Below are 11,530 nucleotides of genomic sequence, written 5' to 3'. Positions count from 1 at the left end.
GCTTATCCCTTAAAACCTACAGGGGGAAGGACATACTGTACATTTTTTTGCATTTCATTAGTCCAGATTAAGTACAGCTAAAAAGTCTTGGCATGTAAAATTTGATTTCTGGTGGGTAAAGTTCCTGCTTTCTTAACCACACTCTGAATCTAACTAACCGTCTCACTATAATAACTATTATTATGTGTCAATATAGACAAAGAAACTTTTATTATCCCCATGTACCACAAACAAGAAAACTGAGGCTCAGCTGGTTTACTTATCTAAAGACACTTATAGCACACGGGAAAGTGTTCTTTATTGCACCATTTTTTTCTCATGAATATATAAAATAAGGGGATAAGAAAAAGAATGTGGGTGACCACACATAGTTAATTTCCAAACTGTAATAGCAACTCAATGTATTAATCACAGAGAAAAGGTCTCAACCACAGGAAAAAGTAGAGTTTAGGAGAATGTCCAGCACATAGAATACATTCGATAAGTGGTATGTATTATTATTATAATACCTATTGTTATTATTATTAGCAATAATCGTGCCTCAGATAAACCTCATTGACAATGATATTGTCACTGTACAAAGTTCTATTTACTATTATTATTTTATCAGAATCATCTGGGAAGCTATTTTCCCCCCTAAATTCACAGAACTTGCTTTCAAGGATATATTCAAATAAATTGGGGTGAGGGAAAAGACATAAAAATAAACAAGAACACTTGGAATAAGTCCCCGGATGATTCTGGTACATCACCCCTGCCCACCCCCTACTAACCCTTCACACACACACACACACACACACACACACACACACACACACACCTCCTACCATTGATTCAAGGAACTCAGAGAATATAATCAGTACTGTATTGCAGAGTGACTGTGGGACTCCACATAATAAAGGAGGAATGTTGACCCAAACGAACAGAGCCACATATGTCATCCACAAAATATGTGATGCAGAGGGTCCACTGGCAGTTTGATTGCTGCTTGTTTGGAAAATGTGGCAGGATTTCTGTGGTTCTGTTGCTGAGGAGAGTTGTAGTTATTCCAAGTGGGTGTCAGCAAAGTTTTGGGGGCACGCCTCCGCATCATGCCTGTGTCTCTATAAACAAAAGCTCAACAGGAATTAAAATCTCTGTTTCATGGCTCTAAAAGAGGGATATCATTTACCAAGTTACACACACAACAGCTGAAGGGTTTCCCCTTAAAGCAATTTGCAACTTGCAAAAGTCATTGTTCAGCTCTTGGATTTCCCCAATCTAAACAAGTAGGAATAACTCAAGTAGAGAGCCTGGTGGAAAATATTACAGGCTACGCTCCATGCATGCATAAGCCTTAAATCAAAGGCAGGACAGGTAACTTGGTTCTATTTGTTTACTGGAATTTCCATGAGCACATAAGAACAATATCCCATTTATTGTTCAGCTTTCTTGTTTCAAGTTATATTTAAATGTTTTTATTCATCTCAACCCAGACTTGTTTCTATTTCTAGTGAGTCTTTAGGTACTGTGTAAAGTAAAATTTTAGCTATTTGTGAAAAAATGCAGGGAACAAACAATTCAAGAGAGTTATCTACACAAGTAGGTATTTAAGCATCAACATGTACTTTATTTTAACCATTTTTAATGAAAGTCTTTATTCTTTCATAGTATAAATGCCTGCTATAGACCTGGCATGAAAAAGCAGGGTCTTCACAACTTATTGGGGTATGTAGATGTGTTCTTAGATAAATAGCTCTCAACTGCTGTGCTCTGAGGTTCTTGTGTTTAGTTCAGTTTATACAGCTCTTATCTCAGGCCATGATCTGTCACTTTCCCCGGGCAGCATGTCTGACTATGCCAGTCCCTTCTCTATTTCTCTTCTTACCACCGCCATGAAATCCAAGCCAAATTGACTCTACAGGGGGCCTTCAAAGGGCCTCTTCTAAGAGGCAAATGCTCAAATGTACATATAGCTATTTGTGGAATCTATTTTGCTACTGAGAGCCATTGTTTGCTCGTTTCTGTTTCTGCATTCTGTGTTCTGATGGTGAGTGAGATTAGAGGTAGTGAAATCCCAGAAAGACGAGAAGTTACTGACCTCTCTAGACTGCATTTATTTTGCAAATACCTACTGGCTTTATGGAATTTCCAGAATGACAAGGCAGAAATTATCTAATAATAGCTGCCATCTATGACACGTCCACCAATGCTAGATCTTTAACCTGAATGATCGCCCTGGATTCTCACTACTACCACTAGCGATGTTACTATGACAATCTTAAGAGAAGTAAGTGAAGTTTTAGAAGTGAAGGTATTCATCCAAGAACACAGAGCTTCTTAGTGGCAGAAATGAGATTTGAACCTAAATGTGGTTTGTCTCTAAGACCTGTGTTATTTCCATTAACCTTGCTGCAGATAGTCAGTAATTGAAAGCATTAAACTGTGGCAAGATTATCCTGGGATTGTATATTCCTGTTTCCTTGCCAAACTTCTTTTAAATATTATACTTTTAGAATATGTGGTGACCAACCATGCTGTATGTTTTTTCTTTAACTGCCAAATAAAGTTATTACTCAGAAAATACTGAAAATATCCATAATAAAGAATTTCTTCACATCAGGAAATAGAACAAAATGGCACAGGTTACTAAGAGGAATTCACAATTCTCATGGATTTTTCCTCCTCTCTCTCTCTTGTTTTATTTTTTAAATTTAATTATGGATAAATAATGAATTAACATGGTTCAAAAAACAAAAATTATTTTAAGAAAATATATAGAATCAAAAGTCTCACTGCCTTTGGTCCTATCTCCACCCATCCCCAGAAGCCATTGACAAGTTTATATATCTTCTAGTCTTTAATTAAGTCTCTATAAGTATTTCATTTTTGAAAGTTAGCATAATATTCATTCTTTATTTTTTTTCAGCTAATGGTATACTCTGAAGACCTTTTCATATCACTACATAGGGAGGGCCCTCATTCTTCTCTATTTTCAGTGTATTCTATTGTATGGTTACACCACAGTTCATTCAAGCAGTTTCCCATTGATGGACTTTTAGGGTTCTTTCCATTTGTTTATTCTCATAAACAGTGTTGAAATGAATAACTCTGGACAAAAGTCATTTTGCGCTTGTAGAAGCTATAGGATCCGTTCTCAGGAATGAAAATCTGGATCAAAAAGGGCAAACACTTGTTATTTTCGATATTTTCAACTTGCTCTCCAAAAGGCTTGTGCTCATTTGTTCTTCCTCTGTGAATGACAGTGCTCGTTTCTCCTTGCAATAGAATATAATATTAAACTTTTGGATTTTTGCCCATCTGATATGTGAAAAAGTAACATCTCTGTGATACTTGCATTTCACTTATAATGAGGGATGTAAAAAATATTTTCATATGTGTAAAACATTTTTACATTTCTTCAACTGTGAACTGTCTGTTTATTTGCTTTGATCATTTTCCTATCAGGTTATTGGTCTATGAAGGGTTGCCCAGTGCTTTTTTTCTAGTCTTCCATTTGTCTTACGACTTTGCATGTGGTAGGGTTTTGTTTTGCTTTATTTTTGTTGTGTAGAAATCCTTTTTTTCCTTTTTTTAACATAGTAAAAAAATTATCAATCCTCTCTGCATGGTTTCTAGATTTTGACTCATAAGTTAGAAGGATGATTTTGACACTTTAGACCAGGCTCTGGATTTTATAATTTCTAAGTTTGTGGTGTGGCGTAAAGCATACTAGAATAGGACTCAGAAGGCTCAGGCACTAGGCCTAACTTGACATTCATCACTGGGCAAACGTTGCCAAGTTATGCAACCTCTTTGGGTACCAAGCTACAGAATCAACTAAAAACCACCCTCTTGTTTTTTGAAGGTGTAAACAGCTTATTTGAGAAACAGAAAGGGCTTCATAGTTTAATACCCAAGGTGATTCTTGTTCATTGATTAAGAACAAATAAGCCTAAGCAATGTGTGTGTCAGTCAGCTTGGGCTGCCATAACAAAGTGCCATACACTGGGTGGCTTAAACAACAGAAATTTGTTTTCTCACAGTTCTGGAGCTGGAAAGTCCAAGATCAAGGTGCCAGCCAATTTGGTTCCTGATGAGAGCTCTCTTCTTGGCTTGAAGACAGTTCCCTTCTTACTGTGTCCTCATATGGCAAAGAGAAGAAAGAGAGATAGATCTCTTCCTCTTCTTATAGGGCCACCAATCTTATCAGATTAGGGCCCTACATTTATGACCTCATTTAACATTAGTTACCTCCTAAAAGCCCTATCTTCAAAAAACAGTCCCATTGGGGGTTAGGACTTCAAGGTATGAAGACTGGGGGTACACAATCCAGTCCATAGCAAACTGGATAAACAAATTAACTCACTTTGCAATGCAGAAGCAGAATTTCTTCAGATATAAACCAAAACACTGATAAACCAATTCTCCAAAAACATCAGAATGGCAGTATCAGAGCATAAGCATCAAGGTTGGAATCATAAGGCCCTCTCTTAATTTTTGCTTTATTTTGGTTTGGTTTCTTGAGTTGGTGTACAAATGAGTAGGATGGAGAGTGGAGAATGTATTCCCAAGAAAAGCAGCTTTAAGAGAGTCTGATGAAAGCTTTGCCACGAACAGCACTATCAGACCTGATGCCATGCACCTGCTCAACTCTGCTCCAGGCAAAGATGCTGGAGGAGGCTGGCCCATCACCACTTCAGACTTTCTCCATCCCTGGAAGCAGCTCACATCCCAGCAGCCCCCAGTTGCAGAGACTCAGCTTTCAATCCATGTGACAGGCAGAAAAGCCAAATCTACAAGTACAGTAAAAAAAATTATGAGGCCTTCCATTGGCAAAATGCAAATATAAAAATGTAACAACATACCCTTCATCCACTAATTTTATAATTCTTTTGAGAAAAGCTGTAAAGTTTTTTCGCCTGGCTTTATTTCTCTTTCTTTATATACACACATAATGTTTCCCATTCTATTCTTTATGTTTACAGATAGTCTCTTTGCTCCATTACTTTCCTAAATCAGATGGAAATCACTTGCAATGTTTCCAGGGCTAAATAGGAGTAAAAATGGGGGAAAGTGGCAAATTGGGCATCAGGGATGGCCCTTAAGCAGGTTGTTTTTACATGGTAACCAGCTCTCTCCTTCTGAGGCTTGGTTGATCTGATTGATATTAACTGACCTGATTAGACTGTGCAATGGCCAGTCAGTTGATAATTGTCTCATCGACCTATATCACACTTTAAATTTCAGAGGACTGCCATGTTCACAGCCTAATATGATCCTGAGAATAAGTTGAAAAATTAAGTAGGTAGGAATCTGCACCCTCATTTTTTTTCTTTTGGTAACTGTGGACAGAAGAGGTCTAGATATTTGGTATCCAAGGTAGAACTCCAGTTCATGTCTTGGGCCTCCTGTCTTAATTGATTATTTTGGCTTCAGCTGCCTAGATTCAGCCTGAAGCTGGCTGTCATAACATGTTGACCAAATTACGATCAGTCAGAAACTCATGGCCTCCGATAATTGCTGCAGAACAAGGAGCTTTGGATCCAAGTAGATAGCTACACTATTCATGTCTGCTCATGTGCATTTATTATCAGAATTATCTGATCAAGATGGTTCAGACAACATGTGTCTATATAGAACAAAAAGATAGTGAGGAACTGAATCAGTTAACTATAGATTTCTGGTTGAGGGTCATATCTGCATTGAATCACTAAAACTTTGCCAAGGCTCTACTTCAATCTGTTGATGTGGGGATACTCTCCGAAGAAAAAGGAATGCTCTACAAACAGTCTCTTAATTAAATAACCATGGTTATATTAGGAATGATGGAAATGAAGGTGTCATGCTAAAGTGGGGGCATCTCAAGGAGTGAAAAGCGGGCTCAAAGTGTGAAAGTAGAATGATAGGCATACATGTGTCACAGAGGCAAATAAATAAAGGTGACTCGAGTATAAGGAAACCATGAAGAAGGTAGTAAAGACTACATATATTGTAACCATACCTGTGACAGTCACTCTGTTCCTCCTCTCAACAAAAGGGTCAAGCATGGAATCATAGAAATTCAACTTTTAAAACTCCTACAGAGTATAGTTATTATCTTTCTTATTATATTCATCACATTATATATAGTTTTAGAGAATTTGGAAAGTACAAAGAAGAATGGAGCATTTGTCCATATTCCTACCACCCATAAGTAATCACTAACTTGGTATCTTTAGGGTCCTCTCCCCTAGAAACCAGTTGGCTTATGCTCATCTTGGCTCTTCTTTCTACACGTCCCTCTGCAGAGACTCACCTGGGACTCAACTTCAAAACCCAGATGCCTTTTTTCCCTCTCTCCATCATCTAATCATGCCAGTCTTATATCCTGCTCCTTCCCCTCAATGCTTGACATCCAGATTTCCAAAGACACAGACAGCTAATCCGATAACCCCTCTGTGCCAATTAATATGCTGATTAATGGATGCTACTGTGCAAATGGCCCCACCCTTTAGTCTCTCCTGTGTGATCTGTACACATCAGCCATGATATGCCTTCTGCAGGATCTGAGACTTGACTCAAAGGAGAATATAGGTCACTGTCAAGGTCAGGAGGGGACTCTCAGGGTGAGGGGCAGAGTAGACCATCACTTGTTGCAGCTAACACTGAATCAGCTTGTTGGCCAGAGAGTGGCAAGCAGAGATTAAAGAACCCTGAGATCCAACCCAAACTACCTACAGAAAGGGCTTGAGTAGTGCTGGGTCTAAGGTGCTTAGGAGCTGGGAGGCAAACATTAAGCAAGTTATGGAAGTAGCACAACAGCTCTGGCCTTCTCTGAGCTTCATTTTTTTGCAAGGAGGAAATGGTAACAGCTAAATTGGGTCAGATCTGCTGCAGTGGCTTGAACAAAATAACAAAGGCAAAAGCTTGCTGTGCAAAGAATTTTAGGACACATGAAACCTCATGAGACCATCTACTCCATCCCTTGCCAAGCCAAGGCTTAGATGTGCCCAGAGAGACATCTGCCTTTGCCACAATGCTAGGTTTAAAGATGATGGTCTTGGATGTTCCAGCCTCAGAACTGTGGTGAAAACTCCTGACATCATCACTGGGGCTTCTGTATGTTCCTGGTTGGTAAGTTGGTGATAGATAAAGGGTAGCTCTACACCTGCTCCAAATGGCTGCTGGTTGAGATTTGGACATTGTAACTGGGTTAGAAATGAACAATGTACTAGACATGTTTTGCCTATATTTTAATATTTAAATTTCATAAGTATGATGAAGGCAGATATTATTTACAGAAAGGAAATTGAATCTCAAAAATGTTAAGTAATAGGCCTGTGGTCATGCAACTAGTAAAGGATCAGAGACAAAATTGAAATTTGGACCTACATAGTCCTGAAGAACTTTCTATTACACTAAGTTATCACTGAGATGCAAATGAATCTGGGAAATTCACAGATGTTTTCCTTTAGGTCAATCTCTATAAAGATCATATTATGCATATGATATTCACCCAAAGCTTAAAGACAACACATGGGTGGAATGGCAATTCATCATTGCCTTCAATAATTCCATTCACTCGGGGTGCCTGGGTGGCTCAGATGGTTGAGCGTCTGCCTTCGGCTCGGGTCTTGATGCCAGGGTCCTGGGATCGAGCCCTACATGGGGCACCCTGCTCAGCAGGGAGCCTGCTTCTCCCTCTCCTTCTTCTGCTCCCTCTGCTTGTGTTCTCTCTGTCAAATAAATAAATAAAATATTTTTAAAAATAATAATAATTCCATTCACTCTCAGAATTTCTCCCACCTTTTATTTTATTCACTCTTTAAAATATCTGTGAGTTTAGGGGCACCTGGGTGGCTCAGTCGGTTAAGTGTCTGCCTTCGGCTCAGGTCATGATCTCGGGGTCCTGGGATCTACTGCCCTCTTGGGGCCCCTGTCAGGCTCCCAGCTCAGTGGGGAGTCTGCTTCTCCCTCTCCCTCTGCCCCTCCCCCCACTCCTGTGCACGCTCTTTCTGTCAGATAAATAAATAAAATCTTTTTTAAAAAGTAAAAAACATTTGTGAGTTTAAAGCACAAACATAAACATTAAAGGTGGTTCAGAACAAACTCCTGGTTCCACATAATTTCCAATAACTACTTAGCCTCCACCCAAGACTTCGAGTTTTTTGTTAAATGACAAACCCATGTCAAACAGGGGTCTCCAGAGGCCTTTCTTTGCCCTATTCAGAACTAATGCTGGATCACTTCCAATTATTGTTTCTCTTCCTACCGTTGATGAAAATCAATGTGTTTCCTGAATGGCGAAGCCAGATGCCTTAGTTTTATCTGGATCGAGTTTGTCCCTTCCCTTCCCCTCCCAATGTTGGTTTTCCCAAGGAGTCCCCCTAAAAAGAATGCTATCAAGACATACGAGAAGTGCTCTGAGTTGGGAGTCCAGAGAGTGTTCCCAGAAATACTCTCATATAATTCACTTTCCCTACTAACCAGAATAGGGCTGGATGGTGATCTGTCATGCCCACCGTAAGAGGCATGCAATAAGGGGATGGAATTAACACTGTTATGTGAATAAAGGGCTGTCATTAACAGTATGAAATGAATTAATTAATACAATTACTAGTTTTTCCTTGAAAAACTTGAGCTCAGGGAACATAACAGAAAGTAGGAAAATATTAACTGAAGAAAGAGGCTGGGAGTGGGTGTGGAGCATGAGAAGCTGCAATGGGAAACCCCTGGCAGCTCTAGGTGTTCTCTGTAGTGGATCTCATGTTGCTTAAAAATCTTCTTTTCAATTCTGGCCAGAACCCTAGAGATTAACTCATGATGTGCCCCATAAAACTTTGTCAGAAGAGATAAGTCTTCAGCTAACTATTGATTATCTTCACTCTAGAACTAAAACTTTATTCTAGAAGTAAAACTAAAATTGATATTCCCTATTTGCCAATTTTAGATCCCTTAGGACATTAACCTAAAGTGTAAGTGTTAGATACTCATTCAGACACAAACTAATATTTTAACAGGAAACCTTTGGTGACAGTATCTTAAACAAAATTAAATCAGTCTATGGATAGTCATTTCATTTGATGAGACACATAATTTGGGCTAGGAAGGACCCTTTAATAATATAAATTCTTCCTTGCTAAAGAACCAATCAAAAGTAAGAAATGTATACTGACTTTGGAATTTAAGTACAATGAAATTTTACCTCTGTCTAATGTGGCCATTAAAATACAAAGTCATTATTACGATGCTATGAGTTTATTAAGGTACAGGAATATTAGCATCACATCCTGAAGAGCCCTGATTATTTAGAAGTATGTTAGGCAGTGAGTAAAGGAAACCTTAAACTGACAGAAACTGCAAGACAGTGGTTTCTCATGTAAAATCACAGTAGATGATTTGGGACTGGTATAGTGCTCCAAGTGTCAGGCTCTTTCTACCTGGTTGCTTTATAGTGGGTAGGCTCAACCTCATGGTCCCAGACGGCAGCATCTGCATTCTAGGTATTAGAATAGAGAAAGGGAATGTCAGTAAAGACATTTCCTGGAATTTCGTAGTCCGCTGTTGGTACCATCACATTGGCTAGAATCACCTGACCACACTTGGCTGCAAAGGAAGCTGTAAATACAATTTTTATACCCAGTGTTCATCAAAATACTATTTTTTGAAATACTATTGAACAAAGGTACTATTATATTGGGGACTAATGGGTGATATTGAGGCACAACTAGCAGTATCTACCACAAGTCCTATTAAGAATTAGGCAACAACCAGACCAGAAGCCATTGCATGTTTCATGGGTATATGTGGGTGGGTGGGAAGGTATGCTTTTATTATATATTTTCCATAGAATCTAGTATACATGTTTCCTCACTGAAGTGTTTCCAGTTAGAAACAAGACATATACGTGAAGAAAGATACCTAGAGGAACAGGTAGGAAATTGGGAGAGCTGTTACATGGTAAAAATGGGAAGTATAATGGTTTTGCAGAAGATAATGGCTTCATTGGTAGGCTTCTGGGAAGATCGGAGATTTGAGCAAGAGCCATAAGAATCCTGATACTCATAGGTAGGCAGAGAAGAGTAGGAAAAGACATGGGAAGCAAGATATCCCATGGGAAACAACATAAGATGAGCAATGTCTTAGAAAGGAGGGTAGGTCTAGTTGGGCTCCGACATCCCTGCTATACTGTGTAGGAGAAGCATGTTCCATTTTTACTTCCTTCTTTTTCAAATATTTATTTAATAAAAATATTTAATCAGTGCCCAATCTGCACCTAATACTATGTTAAGAGCCATGACTCCATTTAGAACCCTTCCTTTGAAAATCATGGAAACTAGTCAAATGAGGATGTTAGGGGAATATGTAAAATTATAAAATGTTTCATTTATAAAAATCAGGTAAAATAAAGATAGGAAAGAGTTAAGAAATGTAGTCCAAACAAAATCAAAATTGGTAATTAATCTGAATTAATCAGATAAGAGAAAAAGATTACGAGGTTAAAAATAAATGATAAAAGTCTGATTAATTAAGATAATTATTCCCTCTTGCCTTTGTCTCTGGAGTGTGAAAAGCAATATCCTTCTTGCCTTCCTCCCCTCTCTTCTTTTGTTCCTTTTTTTCTTTCTCCACATAAGTATCACCACTAGACTATAAACTTGAGAAAAGCCAGGAGTATATCTTTCTTCCTTGCTGCTCTACTTCCAGGGTACAACACATTGAAAATGCAAAAACTATCTGTTGAATTGAATTGAAACTTTACTCACTAATATGTATATATGTATTTAAGAATATTGTTTATGGAACGTACATATATACAAGCCCAAAGAGATATAATTAAAAATAAACTCATCAACAAAATTATTTTTTCAAAACCCAATACTACCTTTTCCCCATTTAAACAATGACTCAAAGCATCTCAGAAATGCATTTATGGGGGCGCCTGGGGAGCTCAGTCATTAAGTGTCTGCCTTTGGCTCAGGTCATGATCCCAGGGTCCTGGGATCGAGCCCCGCATCAGGCTCCCTGCTCGGCCGGAAGCCTGCTTCTCCCTCTCCCACTCCTCCTGCTTGTGTTCCTGCTCTTGCTATCTCTCTCTCTCTGTCAAACAAATAAATAAAATCTTTAATAAAAAAAGAAATGCATTTATGCATGCAGGTCAGTGGTAAGAAGACCTAGTATATGGTGCTGGGAAAATTGGACAGCCACATGCAGAAGAATGAAACTGGACTATTCTCTCACACCATACACAAAGACAAACTCAAAATGGATGAAAGACCTCAATGTAAGACAGGAATCCATCAAAATCCTAGAGGAGAACATAGGCAGTAACCTCTTCGACATCGGCCACAGCAACTTCTTTCAAGACATGTCTCTAAAAGCAAGGGAAACAAAAGCAAAAACGAACTTTTGGGACTTCATCAAGATAAAAAGCTTCTGCACAATAAAGGAAACAGTCAACAAAACTAAGAGGTAGCCCACGGAATGGGAGAAAATATTTACAAATAACATTACAGATAAAGAGCTGGTATCCAATGTCTATAAAAAAGTTCTCAAACTCAACACCCAA

The 11,530-nt window shown here is 38.6% G+C and overlaps 1 pseudogene; it reads right to left on the bottom strand.

Moving 5' to 3' along the window:
* Nucleotides 1–462: 462 nt before the first annotated feature.
* Nucleotides 463–585, bottom strand: LOC114205116 (U4 spliceosomal RNA; annotated as a pseudogene).
* Nucleotides 586–11,530: the final 10,945 nt, after the last annotated feature.

This window comes from Eumetopias jubatus, unplaced genomic scaffold (genome assembly GCF_037043125.1).
Source record: "Eumetopias jubatus isolate StellerSeaLion01/CBP00866 unplaced genomic scaffold, mEumJub1_p1.0 scaffold_16, whole genome shotgun sequence".
Lineage (NCBI taxonomy): Eukaryota > Metazoa > Chordata > Mammalia > Carnivora > Otariidae > Eumetopias > Eumetopias jubatus.
The sequence above is the reverse complement of the archived record's forward strand: the minus strand, read 5'-3'. Positions and strand labels throughout refer to the sequence as shown.